General features: G+C 36.0%; 1 protein-coding gene across 3 annotated transcripts in view; it reads right to left on the reverse strand.

The window, feature by feature from the left end:
- The window catches only part of LOC109073249 (kelch domain-containing protein 8B-like), a 90,788-nt gene that overhangs the window by 57,858 nt on the left and 12,354 nt on the right, over nucleotides 1-20,576 (reverse strand). The gene's annotated exons all lie outside the window — the stretch shown is intronic.

Raw genomic sequence — 20,576 nt, forward strand, 5'->3', positions numbered from 1 at the left:
TGAACAAAAGATGGACAAACTGTTCTAATCATGCATCTACATGTGAGGTGTAGTCGAGCATAAATTTTAGATCTTTTACATTTTCTACCTTATGTTAAGTTTTTTGGCCATGCACCTGTGTTTAAAGTGCTGAGTCGTGTGTGTGTATGCATGTCTCATATCAAACATACATAGGGTTCGATGGAAACATAGCAAAAATGAGTGCCATATAAATACCTTTGATATATCACTTCCCTCCCACATCCACTGGTGACTCAGTACATGTGTGTGTTTAATTAGGTTGGAGGGCTGGCAGGTTATACCAAATTTGGACAGGCGTACACAGTGATCCCAGTGTCTTTACGTCATTTACGTCGTAGTCGCCTAACAACAGAGGCTGTCTCTGGCAGTACACAACGTTACGCTCTGAGGTATATTTGGAAGCACACTGGCAGGACTACACAGCGCGCTCGCATCAAACACTTTATTCAGTGTGTGTCAGAGAGATAGAGACTGAGAGTGAGTGAGTGTTTACTGGTGCATGACATAAAAACATTAATTTTCATTTGAAATATGTTTTATGTTGTGTGAATTCCAGTCGTATTGTTTATCTATTATTACACCTTTGTGTTCCTTTTTTCAAGTCATTGAGAAAAGAATTAAATCCATCTATAATTTTATCACATTCATCCAGAATAAACAGGCTAATGATGCTCAGTTTGTCAACCCAAGATGAGCTGCAGACTAAATAGAATTATAATAACCCAACAGCCCTCTTGCTTCCAGTGGCCCACTTTTAATAATACAGAGAAGTGCAACTGCAATGAGGGAAGAAAGGAAGTTGAGGACAGACAAGAGGTGCTTCTCATTTTTGAAACTGCACATCCTTGGTTCCTTTTCTGAAGTCTTAGCTCCTCCCTTTTAAGATGTGAGGAAGAGATTAGATGCAGGGACGGAAGAATCAAAGGATGATGTATTTGTCCTGCTCACTCAAGCGTCACTTCAAATTGACGTCAATTTCTGATTACTCTGCGCAGCTATATTACCATAAGAAGTGCTGGAGGGATCCGCCGTTTTGTTGTTGGAGCTTGATTAATCAAGATATTCTCATCTAGATATTTTTATCGGTCTCAAGAAATCAAGATGAATATATTGAAGTATGTGCAATGTAAGCTTTATTTAAACTGCAAAAGGTAAAACTTGACTTAAAGGGATAGTTCACCAAAAATATAGAATGTTATAAATCTTTGTAACATTATTAATGTCTTACTGTCCCTTTTGATCAGTTTAATGCATCCTTCCTGAACAATAGTATTCATTTCTTTCAAAAAAAGATCTGACTGACTCCAAACCTTTGAACAGTAGTCTATGTCTTACACTGCTGTGAATCAATCTGTCTTGCTCCTGTGTAGAGCCCCATCTTTCTGAACAACTGCAAGCATCTGTATGAGGTGTGTCAGGGGAACCATGGGTAATGTTCTCCTCTCCGTCAACACGAGTAATGAAAAGAGAACATATCTTTGGGTTGAGACAGACAGAATGGGTGGGCACTACACTAAGCACATACACCGCGGTCATCCGGGAGAGTGTAAATTGGCGCTATGGGAGATGTATTCAGGGGAGTCAGGTCTACTGGGCTATCTGCCTCAGTAACAATATGACACAGAGAGAAAAGAACAGGAGGAGGAGAGAGAGAGAGAGAGTCGAGGAGAGGAAAGAGATAAGAGAGTTTAGAGAGGAGAGCCACAAGAGATAAACCTGGGTCGAGGAGAGGAAAGAGATAAGAGAGTATTATATGAAAGGAACTGTGCCACAAGCCAAATAAACCTCTCCTGTAAGGCTGAAGAGCTCAGAAACACATATCACTATATATATACAGATATGTGTGTGGGGTGTTTTTCTACTTTAGACACTTTGGCCTTGTGGACTGTGAAAATATACACTCTTGAAACACACTCTTCACATTCCCACCAGTTTATTTGTCTACTAGCAATGCCCAAAAGAGGACATACATGCAACACAGAAGAGTGCTATCACTTCTCTTCTGAATGTCAGGAACAAATATGATTTCTAAATATTATCTCAGATCACCAATCTTTCTGTGGTGGCAATTACATTTTTGGAATAAATAACACTACTACTCAAAAGTTTGGGATCAGTAAATTTTTTTTAAAAGAATACTTTAATACCAGTAAATTTTTTTTAAAAGAATACTTTAATTAAATAACACCACTAAACAAAATTTAAATATCATTAAATTTTTTTAAAAGAATACTTTAATTCAGTAAAGATATATTTAATCAAAAGAGATAATAAAGATGAACAGAGATGGTAAATACATGTATTATGTTACAAAAGATTTCTATGTCAACTAAATGCTGTTTATTAGAACTTTTGGTTCACCAATGAAACCTGAAAAAAGGAACCCGGTTTCCACAAAATATTATTATCTACTCTCAAATATTTACTGTTTTTACTGTATTTTAATAGACGCAGCATTAGTTAGCACTTCATTCAAAAACATCTTACCAAAAAAAAAAAACTTACCAACCCCAAACTTTTGAACAGCATTGCATGATTACACACACACACACACACACACACACACACACACACACACACACACACACACACACACACACATAAAGACACAAAATATCAAAATGGTTTATGCTTTTTACACAAATTTTTTGTTTTTTCATAGTTTAAATTTTTCCTAGTTTACGTCTGGGTCTGGGATAAGGTTAAGACAATAAAACTTGTTACTTAAATACATAAAAAGAAGTACCCAGGGCAGGGTAAAAAGTGTAAAAGACTTCTTAATGTGATCTTCATATAACAAAAAAATAAAGCTGCAATCTCTTAGATTTAATAAAAATCAACCCCTGGGACATAAAATTGCCTGAACTCGCAGAAACTTTAAGAATGCATATATACAAACGCATCCACACCAAAACCATTAAATGAGCAGAGAGATGGAAATGAGAAATACTAATCTCAGAGCTGAGCCGCAGAGAAATCCGCCTTTTCAGCTTCCACCATCTGGAGCAGAAGAGCATGATGAGCCGAATCACTACCACACACACACACGCAAACACACACACACCATCAACCACTCAACACTACAAAAAAAGGGCATGTAAGAACTCCAAACATTCGGCTCATACTTAAAAAGTAAATAATGCTGAGTCTCAGCACAAATATACTTTTGTAAAATAATCAGCTAACAGCAGCAAGTGTCTGGGTATCTGTGGGGTCAAAGCGAAATAGACAGTGATGAGGATGAAGATGGCTCGTGGGCAGGTGGCAGCCACGCGCGTGTGCGTGCGTGTGTTTGTGTGTGTGTGTGTCATCCTCACGACTGGCTCTCCTCTGCAGTATCACCCTAAGCAGCTTTCTGCTGTTCACTGGCTGTGTGAGTGTGTGCTGAAGACAAACTGACAAGACACTCAAGAATCTGGGGCTCATTTAAAGGTGCACGTATTAGGAAACTAAAGCGCTTTAAAACATCCGCCATTACTGTCTGAAAATCTCAACATTTAGAATTCACACACGTAGGTCTAAGGATGATGTCAGATGGCTAAGCAAATGGCTGCAAACAACATTGGATGTGCAGACAAACATGACCGACCATTTACGCCACAACTGTTCCCTGCCGTCAGATCCATACTAAACCATTTAACCAAACTCATTATAAATCCATAATCCAAGTCCAAGAGAAAACCTATAGGATTTCATACCTGGTTACTATGGCAATAATCTCGGTCAAAAGTTGAACAGTGTTGTGATCACAGTGTGAGCTGGGCTTGAGCTCCTGTTTAATAGTACTGAATTTCCAGGCTGTATAAAAGTTGACAGAGCAACAGTTCTCGGAGATTTATGAGTTTCTGTACTCTGACTGCTGCAGTGGCATTTAAGCAGAACAAGATGAATGCACTTGTCTGCAGGAGAGGTTCAGAGACATATGCGCTAATGAGTGAAAGTTCTTCATCAGCGTGTTGCTCCAGCTATGGCATGAAATTCACAGCAGCAGTTGATCACCTGGTGAAAGAGTAAGAGTGTATTTTTATACTATAAAAAAAATTTCAATTCTCCTCCACGAGTGCAAAATTAACCAATGAATACAAAGAATCAACAAGCGCCAAGTTCTTTCTTGGCACCAGATGAAATCAAACATGTTTTTTGTGGGGTTTTTTCATAGATACAGTGTGAAACAGGCATGCTGGGTAGGGATATCAAGCTGAGCAGATAAACATTTTCAAACAATTGCCCTTTGAGATTTATAGCAGTGTTGGCACACAACTTTTGCTCTCGTTCAAGCACCAGTACACACGTACAAATACTTGCATACTATTATCATTATTCATTTATTCTTATTATAAGTTTCTATAAGGACTGATTCAAATGTAAGAACCTAACATACATATATATATATATATTATGTTACATCAGTATGTGTGCTAAAAAAATTAGTTTCATCTGTATCTAAATCAGTCCTCATCTTGAGCTGATCTGGCTCAGAGGAATATTTCTTGTTTGAATTTTGTGCAACTGTATTGAATTTGTTTGTAAATGTATATCAGTAATGGAGTATTTAACTGCATTTTATTTTGTGATTTCACTACAGTGGGGGGCATTTAGATGACATTTAGCAAATAAATAAATAAATACATTTATCAATTAAAAATTAATAATAAACATATAAATAAATATAAAATGCAGATTTCTAGAAGGTTGAAACTTGCTAAATAAGATCTGGAGCATTTATGCTTGTTTCAATTAGATAAAAGATTTACCAAATAAAATGTAAAAGAATCTAAACTCTGTCATCTGTCTCTTTGGGCTCCACATCACGACTTTACTGCGTCGGTGTCAAACTAAACCACACGGAGGGTTAATTATTTGCCAGCGGTTCGACTTTTCCGCAGAGCTAACCATTGCCATAGAAACAGAAGTGAAGATGAACTACTTGTGATTTGATATTGAATGAAAATGACGTGTGTTTGTTTTATTGTTATTATTTTTGGATAAAATAAAGTGGGAAGTGGGATGTGTACATGTCAGGATGCAGAACGTAGAAAGATTTGAAACTGATTTAAAATTAAAGAAGGATGTAACATAAGGCTATGGATGAAGAAATGCTATAAAGAAAGAAAGAGTGGAATGTGAAATGGGAATGACTAATAATAATGTAGAGGGCAGAAGGGAGGGAAAATCAGTGAGAGATGAAGATCAACATGACGGAAAAGATGACGGGTGGAAAGATTGCATTAAATTGATCCCTACTGGCCCTGTAGGCCCTTCATTACTTAGTGGGCAGCTTTAGAGTATGTGCCAGAAGAAGCATTAGCTCAATTGCTGGTAAAACGCTGCTTAAATGGCCCACAATTCTCCCTGAGGCTCAGCCAAGCTAAAGAAAGTAGATGGGGATGGGGCGGATGACTAGTCACCTATTCAGTATTTATTCAAGGTATACCTGACCACAGTCGGAAATCTTTCTTAGGGGGTGTTTACATCAGATAAAACATTACCAAAAAAAACAACAACATGTTTTTGGATGAATCTGAAGACCCAATTTGTCACAAAATAAAATAAACTGATTTCTAGGAGGAGTTAAACCATCTAAACAAAGATCTAGGGCTGGGCACAGTAGAGTACTGTGCAAAAGTCTTAGGCCATTAGCATTTTCACTGACATAAAATGGTTTTAAGCCAGTTACTTCTATCTTTTGCTGTAGGGTGTCAGTAGGAAATATTGTAATAATCCAGAAGAACTGTGGCAACTAAGACACTTGAAAAAACCTACCTCATTAGCGAGGTAATAACAGCACTGTTCTTGAAGCTGATAAACTTACAGCTCTGCTAATGGAGGCTGCTGAATATTCACACATGGATAATTTCTCTCTCTGTCTCTAAAGACTGCATTAATAACTGCATTAGTCCACTATCAATGGCTCATGCCTCGGTTATTAGCTCTAAAATTATGTTTTGGGATTAGCAACAGAGGCGTGGGATAAGATGGATAAGAAACACACAAGAGCTATACACAAGCATTTCAAAAACAAGAGCCTGACAAATGTCTTGAAATACAGCATCCGAACAACATCTTGGGGTGTGGTAGCACAGAAGTATTACCACTTCAGGTGTGCATTATTTTTTAAGAATTCAACGGACCAATTATTTCTTACATAATTACGGCACTTTATGGCAAAATGGCTGCCAACTTTTTAGATGTTTGTTTATTGTTGATGATTTAGATGTTTGTTTACTGCATTTAAAATCCATTTGGTTCATAATCTGTGGCGGCATGTTTAAATGGACATGACATTTGAAGGGGGGGAAAACTGCAAGGCACTGTGATTGAACGCAATGATGTAAAACCAACTAATTTTCTTGCTTTGGAAGTTACAAGAAGAGGATCAAAGGACATAAAATAACTCATAATGTGGTTGAAGTATACAGAAAATATGAAATAGAAGCCATTTAACCAGAAAACTCTGGTCAGTAAAAAAAAGGCAAGATAAAATATAAATTTTTAAATATTGAGTCATATACAGTACAATATTGTAGAATTACTGTAGTCTTCTATTTTCTCTCTACAGTAAGCTGCACTCTCAAACTATTCATGTAGGTTAAACATATCTTACATGTTGTGATCAATCTTAAATCCAAATAAAGTTACTAGACCATAATATAGTGTGCTCTTTTACAAACACATTCCTGCTGTGATGGAGCATCTGCCTCCCTTCAAACTGATGCTGCTCAGCTACATTCAGACTCACAGCGGTAGCAGGAGGCTGAGAAGACAACAACAATGGAGTCATATTTGCATTGTATGATGACTCCATTGTTGCATTCTGGATGCTTATCATGTCTTTAATCTCACTTTTTCTCATACAGTTTTTGTGCTTGCACAAGAAGCCCTCAAGGTCAAGGTACAGTGTGATGATAACTGACCTCCAGTCATTTACATCTGCTCACTGATCTGTGTCTGAGAGACAACAGCAGCCACAAGCAACTCTAGCATGCTGCCTTACCTGACTGTTACTATGTTGTCTCAGCCTTAGATGGCGTGCCCACAGGCCACCCACAGTCCATTCACACAGCATCTGATGCATATTGCATACAAAAATGAACTCAGCAGTACTAGTCTGAGTTTCCAGGAGTAAAGGTGATATTACCTCTTCATGGGGCTATTTTTCATACAGTGCAACATATGCTAAGTTACAAAACTGACAAAACAAAGTACAACAAAAGCACCATGAAAGTAGTCCACACTAACAAAACCTGTTCAGGAATACATAAAATATCTGGACTGCAGCTGCTCTCCCTAGGAGCGGAGAACACAATGGGGCAAGAGGTGAGAAACAACCCAAGGATAAGAGCATAAGACCTCCTGAAAACCCTACAAACTGTAAAAGACTTTGTTCATGTGTCCACTATCAGGAAAATACTGAACAAGATAGGTGTCTATAAAAGAAAAAGTGGGAAACCAGTGCTGCCGAAAAAAAGGGGAATGTCTTATGTTGGCCTAAAACCATGTGGTTGTTCCACAGTGATCCTGGGAAAAAGTTCTGTGGACAGCTGAGACAAAATGCAAAATTTTTGGCAAAAATGCATGTTGTGTTTAGAGGGAAAAGGGCACTGCACACCAACACTGAAACCTCATCTCAACTGTGAAGCGTGGTGGAAGGAGCATCACGGTTTAACTGCCTCAAGGACTGAACATTTTTCATTCACTGGCAAAACAATGAATTTAAAAATGCATCAATACATATTTCCAGTACAGCAGTTCATGACTTTAAGCTTTAGAGAGGTTGAGTGATGCAACAAGACAAGGACCCAAATCATACAAGTAATACCAACTAAAGAACATCTGAGAAAGAAGTCCTGACTTTAAGCCAGTTGAGATGTTGTGGTATAACCTACAGAGGCCTGTGCTATCAAGAAATTATCATAAATGGGGAGGGATAAAAATATTATGATATCCATCATAAAAAGTGCTTCTAAAGGCCTTCTGAAATGAAGCGCTGCATTTGTGTAAGAAGAATATCCATATTTAAAATGATTTAAACCAGTCATAAATTATACGTACAAAATGAGGATTTGTAAAGGAAAATTTGAGATGATTTTAATATAAGCCAACAAATCCAATCCAATCCAATGATGGATGGATGCACTTTTTTGGGCTTTAAAATCTCATGCCATCCCATTCACTGCCATTATAAAGCTTGGAAGAGCAAACTTGTTATTGCTGCTGTACATACAAAACTATTAAGTAATTTAAACATCACATTTTATATATAGATAGTTCAAAAATTTAGATACATGTTTAAAGATATATTGCTATTAGTGGGAAAACCACACTGTGAATAAAGTAAATGATGTAAAATCAACAAATGTCATTGCTCAGAGAGAATATAACAAGACAAAATAATTCCTAATTAGACTGCTGCATACAGTAAATATGCATCAGAAGCCATTGAGCCAGAAAACTCAGGACGTTTTTATGAAACTGCAAGATAAGTAGCCAATTAAAATGTTAGTGAGCATAGTTTGTAGTCTGTTATTTTCAGAGAGAGAGAGAGAGAGAGAAAGAGATAAACTATACAGGTTTTGAACAACATGAGGGGAAATAAATGACTGAATTTTAATTTTTCCTAACCTGTGCCTATGATTAGTGTACTGGAGTTTCTCGAAATGAAAAGAATCTATTAAATGTTAAACAATCAGATGAACAGGCTCAGGTGTAGAGTGCCACAGCTGGGCCTCGGGATGGAGTGGAATGATATATGGTCGAAAAGCTAGTGAAATAGAGAGCATTCAGCACTGAGTTGCACTGGGCCATGCCATTGTTCACAAACACTCTGCAAGTGTAACAGCTGGCACAAAGCAACACACATTGAACTCCTGGGGCAGTGGATCGTGGGATAGCATAGTCTTCCACCACCTGCTCAGGGGGAGATAAGGCTTTCTCAAAATGAGCTCTGACCTCTATCCCTCCTCTGTGAAACTCTGAAATCACTCTAAATAGCAGCTGCTGGGTAAATCAACACAGAGGACTGGTGGAGGGAAGCTGCCTGACCCGCACATCTTCACTGTGCTCAGGTACAGCCTTCTCAGCGGGAGCTCAGACAGCTGATGCCTAGAGCACACTAACACTAAAAAGACTTTGAAGTCTGGTCTGATGTAGAAAGAAATACCAACCATCTCTCACCATCATTTCCTTTTTATGTTTATTGACCTAGTGCATTTTTCAAAGGTTTTTTTAACTTGTGCTTTCAAAAACACCTCCAGACAGCAAATTTGTGTAAGGCATATCAACAAATGTAAGGAACATAAAATATTTTGTGTTTTTCTATCCAAATACAGTTTCTTTAAACTGAAATATCCATGCATTGCAGGACTAATCTAGGATAAGTTTAAGTAAAATAAAGCCACAAACCACCAGGTCAACACTATACTCAAAGTTCACCTATTCACTTTCTTAAGTTCCTGGTCTGGTCATGAACATGAACTGGTCCATGTGTCTTGTAGTACACTTTATCAATATTTAATAACTTGCTCTTCTCAATTTTCCTTTTTGGCTGACATCAGATAGGTCACACAGGCTATTAGATGCTTTTTAAAAAAGGCCAAATACCTATTTAGACATTGTTTTAGCACATTAGCATCCAACCTGAAGCCATTCTGGTAAAGTAACAGCTACTATTCACAGTCTAGACAATTCCTATTTTTTTCCCAATTAACTTGGAAATGCATAAAATTACAGAAGTAAAATGGGTTACAAATTGCAATTCAGGTTGTCTTTAATATTATGGCTAAATGGCTGAGAGTGCCCCCCCCCCGCCGACAAAGACAATTTCATGCTTATAAAACCCTCCCTAAATAAGTTGGCTGCTAATTAAAACATCTACTATGATATAAATAAATACTTGCCATTTAAATGTTTCTTGCCTAAATAAATTTAGTTATACATGGTTACATTTGCCAGCCAGACAAACAAGGAACAATTTGTTTGAAGGGAGCAGTCATTATTTGTTTGGTGCCAAAGTTACACACTTCCCCTTTCATTTAAATACATTTCCACAGACACAAGATTTTCTGAATGCATGAAACACATGGCACCACAGTATTTATGTACGTGCATGAGAACAAATTGTGAAAAGTAAAGACGTCTGCTGGATTTTGTGAAAGTGAGCTCAACACTTTAGCTGTGGACTATATCTGTGCCTACGGCAAATGCACTGACGGTCAGAGAAGCACAATCCTCCCAAAGCTCCCCTGGGGAAAGAAAATAATCTTTAAGTGGGGTGAAGAATGTTACAAGCCACCAGCTCTGAGACAATTACTTCATGTTGGAGAAACTCTTTAATCGTCTTCCTTTCAGAGCGTTGAATTGTAGCAAAAGCTGAAGTATACAGAGGGATTTCTGTGTTGTGATGAAGTCTGCGGACTCAGATCAAGGTGACTGATGGACATTCAAAAGCACAGAGCAACTACATTTCTGAGAATGTTTCAGACTAGTTCTTATCTGATGGGTCGTAGGTCTGTTTAGAAAATGGAAAATGCTAATAATAAAATGCAACTAACTGTATAAATCAAAGATGGTGTGATCCAATCAAACTTAATTCATCTGTCACTTAGTAAAACTAAACAAAATAGCCAGATGTCAACACAGGCAGGTTGTGTAACATGTCCTCCACCTCAAAAACCACAGAAAAATATGCAAGGTTAAAAAGAAAATTTACCCAGAATATATTAAATGCATAGAATAGAGGCACTTGGAATGAAACACTATAAAATAACTGTTAAAACAAGCCTGTTGAGATTTTTTAGATTAGATTTAGATTAGATTAGATTCAACTTTATTGTCATTATGCAGAGTACAAGTGCAGAGCTAATGAAATGCAGCTAGCATCTAACCAGAAGTGCAAGAATATAGTGTTTTATATACAGATAAGTGCAGAGTAAGTGAAGCTATGATTTACAGTATGTACAGTGGAGTTGCTATATACAATATTAAGCAGAGTACAGTATGTACAGAATATAAATAGGAGTGCAATGTAGGGTTATATGTACATTATGAACAGCAGCAACGTAATAAATACAGTTGGTTGTGTGTACAATAGTATTGTTAAACAATGTATAGTCTATGCAAAATATCAGTAGTGCAATCATATTTTTATAGAAATAGTTTACTGTGCTTTGTACAGTAACAACGTTGGCCAGTGTACAGTGTAATAGCATGAACAATGTACAGTCTGTGCAAAATATAAGTAGTGCAAATACATGTTTGTAAAGTGCTGTGACCAACGCAGTAAGAGAGCAGGTCAAGTTAGACAGGTTAGATTTTCATGGCATTATTAATAAATAACCATAACTAACTCTAAAATAATAAAATTGTACCTAAGTAATTTATTTGTTTATTTATTATCGTTTTTATATAAAATAAATATTTATTATTATAATCAATGTTAAAAACAGTTTTGTACAATTCTTTTTTTTTCAGGATTTTTCGATGAATAGAAAATAATCACCCCCTTTAAAATAATCATATTTTATTTTAAAGTGATTCTGTTTTTTTTTCTGACATGTTGGTGTTATATCTTTCACTTGGATGTTATAAGTGGCACTGAGTAAATACAGCTGAATAAAACAAAAACTGTGTCCGTCTTCATTTCAGGCTGCAAAGCAACCAAATGTGATTATTTTAAAGGGGTATATATATTTAAATATTTATACATATATTACTTTTGATCTATTTATGTCTTTAACACTATATAAACTACTTTGGTACAGAATGTAGTCAGGGATTTGTGTGATTGCATGGATACAGAAAATCTTTTTAAAATAACAATTTTAGGTATTGAGGGCAATGTGACTTAAAATAAGACCTATAAATGTTCCATAAAATCACACACATACTCAATCAACACCAATAATGCACGCGCACACACACGCACACACACAGGTTGGCTGGTTTCCGAAAAGACTATTGAGCTCTACAGTGATTGAGGATGCATTTAGATCAGCTCAATTAGAAGAGCATCAAAAATGCACCTCAATCCAGGTGTCAGAAAGACTTCCTCAGAAAAAAGTGGCCTGCACACCACACAGCGATCAAACGTGTGTCGCACACAGAGGTCGCAAAGCAACATCAAACAGTCCTTGCACAATAGCAGAGAGGAAGGGACTAATGGTTTCAGCGTCTTTTATTTCAGGTTGCGTGTATGTGTACACATAACGAAGGCTTGCAGTTGGGCTTTCCGTATACGTGCGATAGCTACATTGTGTTCTTTGAGCACCATCTGTGTCGCAAGTTACTGCATCCAATAATGAAAGAATCAGTAGGTGAAACTTTCATTTTTCGAGAATGTAATAGTTTAAAGTGTTTGTTTGCACAGCTGTCTCGTTCCTACGTGAAGCAGAGATGGATGTGTCACCATAGTGATCTGCATCTCCGCTCACTCCCCAGACAAATTTATATAATGAGATCACACAAACACATGCACACAAAAACACATCATCTTCACGGCTGTGGAGCTAACCAAATGACAAACACATGCTAGTCTAACATTCTATCAGCAGCTTGCACACCTACACACAACATGGGCTGCATTAAGACATGTGCTAACAAGGCCGCATCAGATGCAATGCACATCTTGCCTTTGCATAATATCATTCCAAAAAGACATTATCTGCACTGAAACTTTGAACAAAAACAATGCCACTGATTTATGTTAAACAAAACTTTGTTCATTTTTAACTATCCAAAACTCAAAAGCAAGCCTGTTGATTTTTCATTAGGTTTTGATGAAAAAATTAATTAATAAATTAATAAATTTTAATTAAATAAATGTAATTAATTAATTTTATATGTTAATTATATATAAAACAAAATTCTGAGAAATTGTTAGCAGTTTTGGGGACTAATTAAAGCTGCAGTCCGTAAGTTTTGCCTCTTTGTCGCCATCTCTGTTTGAAAACCTGCAATTGCAGCTGTTTGTGGAATTATCTCCCTTGTGTGGGTTGTGCTCCAGCGCGGATGAATCTAATGTTTTTGCAACCAAACATTCAATACTACGTCTTGAAATATGACCCAAAATATTTACTGTACTTTGCAATCACAGATTCTAGCCTACGTCTTGAAATATGACCCAAATAAGAATTTTCACTGTATACTGTCATCTGAACAAGTAAGTAACAAGTCTGGCACTTTTGTTTTGACCAACTGAGGAAAAAAGCATTACCATAAATCTTGCTACCAATGGTGATTAAATCTAAAGATCGGTTAGCTCATATCACATCAAACAGTGAAAATGATTATTACTGTCATATTACTGTTTTACTTTTACTGATTATTACTGTTATACTTCTCAAATGATTAATGTTAACAACATCAGCATTGTGTGACTATGAGTAGCCTATAGTGTTTCTGTACAGTCTAATATCTAATTGTCATACCATTCAAATTTCATATTAAGAAATTATTTTAACCCAGAAAGCAAACTATGCTCCCTTCAAACTGGTTTTCTTTAAAATACAAATCTTTGTAACCCCAGGCTATCTTTAATCAGAAGCACATTTAAAACTGTAATATATAATTTAATTTCATTCACATGTGTTTCATAAACACATAATTCTTTCTGGATTACAATCCGCCATCAAAATGGTACATTTAGTTATTCTGGCTGCTGTGAGAAAAGGCTATAAACGATCGGCCACCTGCAGGATCCTCACATGATATAATACTAGCCGGAACAACAACTTTATGTTTACAGACGTGACGTAATGACGCGGCAGCATGCTCAAATTTCCCACAAAAACCTACCCATACCATTCAAATTATAAACATTATTATAAGCTAACCATTGTGAATCAGGCTAAAGTAAGGAGATAGTTTTGAACACTGGCTGGTTAGGTACTTGCGAAAATATTGATTCCGTTATGAACTGCAGCTTTAAATATAGCAAAGCTACTAAATTATCTTAACCTTACAACTGAATAACTGAATATGCTAATGCGAACATCAACTATGTTCTGCTAAAATGTGTCACATTTTTATTCATTTAGGTGAACTGATTTGTTTGGATAGTTTATGCAAATGAACTAATTCAAAACAACAGTTCAGCCATTTGAGTACCAGCGTGGCATTTTAGGTCTTATAATAGAAAACGTTTTTTTTTTTTAAATCAACACAGTTTTTTATGAAATTATTTTTGTGCCAATAAAAAATTATGTTTCAAGAAACTAATGGAAAATCTAAATTGAAACTGAATAAAATGTCTTTGAAACTGAAAAAAAGAATCACAGGCAGAATCTTTGACTTTGTTTTTAATCCACTGCATGCTTTGCTAACTGTTTTCTTTTCTTTCTTTCACTGATCTGTACTTACAAATGCACTTCCAGAGATTTCATTTACACTTCTGAAGTTTTCGTTCATGTTCTCTGAGATTTTGTTTACCATTCTGGCACAAATCTCTCATTGGGGTGTGGCTAGCAGTGATGTTTTCTCATTGGCTACTGAGTGTCATTATCCCCCAGTACACAGAGTACTGTACTAGATGTACTGTATCTGACAATGACCAATGCCATTTTACAAGAATGCTTTCAATCACTGCCTGATTCGCTGCCCAGAGCACTGTCAACTTTTGTAAAGCCTTTTTACCATGCCAATAAAGCTATTTGAACCTGAATTTGTCAATTGCTGTTTGATTTGCAATGCAGAGGTTTTGGAAGAAGAGGAGAGACACAACTTGACCACAGACCATGTCTCTGTTCATGATATGAAATATCGCCTGTTCACACTGTCAATATTTATTCTGGTTACTTTCGTGTGACTGATCAAGCTATAATTGTGCTAGAATGCTGAACGAAAAACATCAGAAGCAGAAATGAAAACTCTGGAAGCACATTTGTAAGTACAGATCAGCAAAAGAAAGAAGAGAAAACAGTTAGCAAAACATGCAGTGGATGCAGTGCAAAGATTTTGCTTGCAATTTTTTTTTTCAGTTTCAATTTATATTTTCATAAGTTTCTTGAAATGTTACATCCATTTTTATTGGCACAAAAGTAATTCCATAGTTTTTATAATAGAAAAATACAGCTGATTATAAATCAGATTTTAAAATCTATTAAATCTATTTGTAAAAAGATTTAGCACCCTTAAAAAGTAATGGATATGTTGTACAGACAATATTTGCATCTGACATATTTAACTGTTAGAAAAAAAATCTAATTTAGACATTTCTGAGCTATTTCCATCTGAAATCAACATCAGAGAATGCACTATAGTGTCTCATGAATATTCATGAGACTGCAGATCTTTATTCAATGAGAAGGCGTGGTCTCATAACTATTCATGACACCATGTAACATTATCTCAAGATCAGCACTTCAAACACTTCAGCGAGTTGATGCTGTCTTTTCTGCTTGGCTTCCACCGCATATATGCTTTCAATCAATGAAAGATGTTTACTGTATGTGCAACAAGAATTTATTTCATAAGAGTTTTTAGATTTATGGAGAGGTGGACCAGGTTTTATTTGAGATGTTTTCACTGACACAAACAGCATCCATCCATCCATATCTGTGTTAACCAACTATAATGAACTAATTATACGTCAATCAACAACAAGGAACAATCTTGAAAGTTATTAAAAATGCAAATGCTCATTCAAGTATATTTTCAAAAGCATAGTACAAATGCAAACAGCTCAGCATTTATTTGTGTTTAAAGTACAGACATCAATATTATTTATTCATAATTCATGCGTAATTTAATTCGCTGAAACTATTAATAGCTTGAAGCTTGACAAGCTACAGCTTCCCCAACACCATATCAGCAAATTTTCTGCATCGTTCACATGCTTTTGTTTAGCATTCACACAATCTTAGAGCGCAACAAAATATATTTTTTTTTACAGATTTTTTTAGCACTCAGTAATGAGATGTATGAGCTGACCTCAATTCTTACTTGTACAGTTATCTTTTAAAGAGGCAGCACTCTCACTGCATTCTTGCATAATTTACAGAGGGAAAGCTCACTTAGCCTGAATCACATACTTTCAGGAAAAATGGACCGAATGGGTTCAACAGGATTATAGCAGAGACTTTCACCGACATACTTTAAAATCATCTCCAGGGGCTTCTGTACAAACCAAAAGATTCTTTTAAGATGCTTCTGTAACAGAAGAACAAACTGCCCCTAAACACATGTACTTTTTAAAAAAGAAAGTTGGTGTGAAATCTACAGAGATATCCGTAGATCCAGTGTGTCTAGAGGACAAAGGGAATAAATGGTTTGGATCATCAGAGCAAGCGGTTTGGAAGAGTCTCTTACTGTGGTGTATCTGATGAACACAGAGGGCATTATGGGTATTAAGGGGCCAGAAGGGCAATAAGCACTTCTCTCTGCCTCTCTTGTGAAGAGACAAAGAGGCGAGTAGCAGAGCATTGAGTGAATCATGGATTGGCATTGCAACTCAGCCTGTTCCGTTCTAAAAATGTCTCTGGGTCAAACACACACACATAGATTTACACACCTGTTGCCTGGCAACAAGAATGCTCTCTTGAACAAACGAGGGTAGGGAAGTGAGAGGGATGGGAGAGAATGAGATACAGATAACAGCGGTCAGAGAGAGAGAGAGAGAGAGAGAGAGAGAGAGAGAGAGAGTTCATTGTCACAGGCCCATATGTGTGCTGTTCAGAGGGTTGCCAACTTACACACAAGAAAACAATGAAGACAGTGGCGACAGCTTATGAAGACCTTTATACTTATGTCATACATGCTTTTTGAGCTTTAGTGGCACCATTAGTGGCAGGTAACAACTGACCACACTTGAAACAAAAGCAGTACATTTAAAGATCCATCTCCATTGAAATAATGCTAAAGCGCATTGTAATGTGATCACTTAGATTGTATTTTATAAACATCAGTTTATTTATAAACTTTATTTACAGATTAACTATAAACAGTTGTCTGTTGGCTTTACTCTTTATGGATGCACTAATAGTAAAATTCAGGCTGATACCGATAAAGCCAATAATTATTGACAGATTATAGCCAATAATTCATAAATGGGTGACATTAAAATATTTTGTATAAATGAAAAATAAAACACTTATGTTGTGATGCCTAAATTTACTTTAATTTTCAGTATTTAATTTCTATAATGCAAAAAAAAAAAAAAAATAAGTTTTTCTTTGGTCAAATCTTATATATATATATATATAATATATATAAGATTTTCTGTATCAATATATATATATATATATATATATAAATCAATATCAGCCTTAACATGAAAATAATTATCAGATTTTCTGTATCAGACAGAAATCAGTACATTTCTAATTTTTAATGTTATATAAAAGTGTCCCACATATCAATTTATCAATTTAGCTAGTAATATGTTGTAAAAAATGAGGCATCTGTCTTTGATTGTAATCTGTCCTGTGACAGACAACCATGCTCACTTTCATGAAACCAAATAAATTCATCAAATCAATTATTACAAATTTTTAACACAGCAAAAAATCCAGTGAAAAAAATGTGCACCAATGTACAAGAAACTTACTGAAAGTGAATACGCACCAAAGTGTTATCAGCTGTATTTCAGGAGTTAAACACTAAAACATGAGACAAACTGCATCCCACATTGGATTTAACACAGGATGATTCTGTGTTATATGGTATGGTTGACAACCCAAGCTGACAGCGGTTTCCTTCAGGGTGATGGTGAGACACTCTGTTCCCTTAGAGTTATAAGTCTAAAATCTATATAGAGTTATAAGTCTAAAATCAAAAAAGACCTTGTCTGCCTAAATAGCCATCCACTCCAAATGCCATCCCAGTGACAAACAGCTCAGCATGACACATCCTTACACTGCAACACACACTCAAACTGCATGCTAGACAACAGCGCACACCATAACCGGTCACAGCTGCACTTCTCTAGCTTGAGTCTCTATTATTGCCATTATCACAAACAGCATCAGCTAAAAAAAAAAAAAAAAAAAAAATCTATTTTCTTTCTTATGATTGAGATCAATTTCAGTATGGGATGTGTTATTTACAAAATCCAGGTGGTTTGGCTCAGACCCTGATTGATATTTGGATACAGAATAGTTCTGATAAGCCAAAGGGGTGCAAAGGTAAATGGGATTTCAAAGCCATACAAATGCAGAGTGGGTCCTCAAAGCAATTTGTCCCTAAGATGACGTGAAGGATATCAAAGAGAACAAGTCTTGCTCACAGACAGAGAGAGAGAGAGAGAGAGAGAGGTGAAAACAGAGGTCTTTGATACCAAAGCTTGGGACAGAATTATGGCTTCATACGGCCTGTTTTAGGACCTTAATGCTTTTTTTGACACAAAAGGACATGATGGATTACCTCCTGTATTCCCGTATATGTTTGGTATATACAAATTTGTATTTTGATGACCTAAAAGAGAGTGTATATTATATGTTAATACCCATGCAACATATTAGTGTTCTAGGAATCTTTATTAGTTTTTGTATCAACACCCAATCCAGTTACATATGCAAAATACATGTTCAAAGACAAAGAGTCGTAAACGTTTATATACATTTCCCTTTTGAGCTAATTTGCTACACTTGCCAAGTAAATAAATTAATGCACTTGAATTATCCGAAATTATTTGATTATTATGTAGAAAAAAATGTTGAAGTGATACGAGATACCTGAAAGTATAGCACAGTGAGGTTATACATTCATTATAGAAAAATATTTGACCAATAAGAAACACTACTCCAGAAAGCTGTATAATAACATCTTTCAAGTTTAATTATCAGGCCACATGGTGGTGGCATATGGCAATTAGCATGCGCTTGTTTTAATAAGGCAAGGCATGGATCATGCTGGTATTTTTATTCTTGTATGATTTGTGCACCCTGAAAAGGAACACAAGAGACTCTAACTTTATGGAGACTGAACAACAGAGGCATAATTATTAACACACTAATGCACATGGATAAACACACGGTACACAATCCTGCAGCTCCTTCCCCAGTGTGCTCATGTTTTTCACACATAAAAGTGGCTACAAATTCATATCTGGACCTGACAGCAAACCTACCACGTCTAAACGGTGTTACTCTTTTTACATGCAAAGAGGTAAGTCAATCATAACAGAGGTCTTAAAGGTACAGTAGCAAAAGACTGCTTTAAAGGAGTAGTTCACCCAAAAGTTAACACCTGTCATTATTTACTCATATAAATGATACTTTTAAGGTGCTTTTCTGCCCTTTTGAAAGCTCCAGGTCTCATTTTTTGAAATTGCATGGAATTTCTTTTTTTTTTCCAGTTCCACGGAAGAAATAGTCTTATAGGTTTGGAACGACACAAGAGCAAGTAAATTATCATCTTTATTTGAATTATTATTATGATGTGATGTCGATTAATGATTAACAATAAAAGTAATAATAACTGATTATTCATTATTATTATTATTACTATTATTATAATTAATTTTGTAAAAAGGCAAGATTGTGGGAGTAAAAAATATCAAATATCAAGATTGGAAAAATGCTCATGCAAAAATAAACCCTCTAGTGTTTTGGCTAGTCTAGTGCAGGAAACCTCTACTAACCTTATAACTAGACCTAAAAAAATAATAAAATTATAGAACTTATAATTTATGATATGGCCACTTTAAGATGTGTCCCTCACATCCTCAATATTATTATTTTATGACAAACGCCTAGACCACAACTCGCATGCTAATTTCAAACGATCGGCTGCTCTAGGTATATGAGCAGACAGATCATTAATAATTCTGTGGACGTGACCAAAGTATTCATTAAAGAACCACAGGCTTATCTTGCACATGAATACAAATACAGGTCTTGTTTTAGCCGGCCTGCTGATAGCTTTAAAATGGATCCACATTCCAGACCTGAATGCGGCTCAGCTGGTGGAATGCGGCTTAGCAGAAGCGAATCCCTGTGAATAAACACTCTTCCTCAGGGTCTCAATCTGGATAAACTGTCACCTGAACACACACCTACACAAGCTAAAGAGGAGGGAGAGTGTGTGAGAGACTTTTCTCTGCAGTGTAATTCTTTGTGTCACAGTATGGCATGACTGATGCCTTGATTTGGAGCTGGTATATCCGGAGCACTCTACGAGAGACATTCATTACAACCACAGTGATTGTAGCAGAGATAACAGCAGCCAAAATTATATGACTAATCATGCTCTGATAGACAAGAGAAGAACCAAACTTTGTTTTCCCAAATTACAGTCTGATGTCTTTCTACGCACTGCTGCTTCCTGAGGTTTGAGAACCAAACAATGACAGTGTAGTCTGACAATGGTATAGAAATTCGTACACTTGTAGTGACAAGATGTGATGTAATGTGCGAAGCATTGTCTTGTTTTACAAAAATTAATTTTGGGGAGGACAAAGTCAAAAATGTCAGGGTAATAATATAACTGTTCCGAAACCATTATTTAAAAAAGCCTTATTAAAAGAATGAAATTCTTGAAAAATATTTTGTAATACTCTTTTACTTTTATTTTTCCACTGGGAATTTATTTATTAAAAGAAAAAAAAAAAAACTGCTTCAGTA

This window comes from Cyprinus carpio, chromosome A23, assembly GCF_018340385.1.
Source record: "Cyprinus carpio isolate SPL01 chromosome A23, ASM1834038v1, whole genome shotgun sequence".
Classification (NCBI taxonomy): Eukaryota; Metazoa; Chordata; class Actinopteri; order Cypriniformes; family Cyprinidae; genus Cyprinus; species Cyprinus carpio.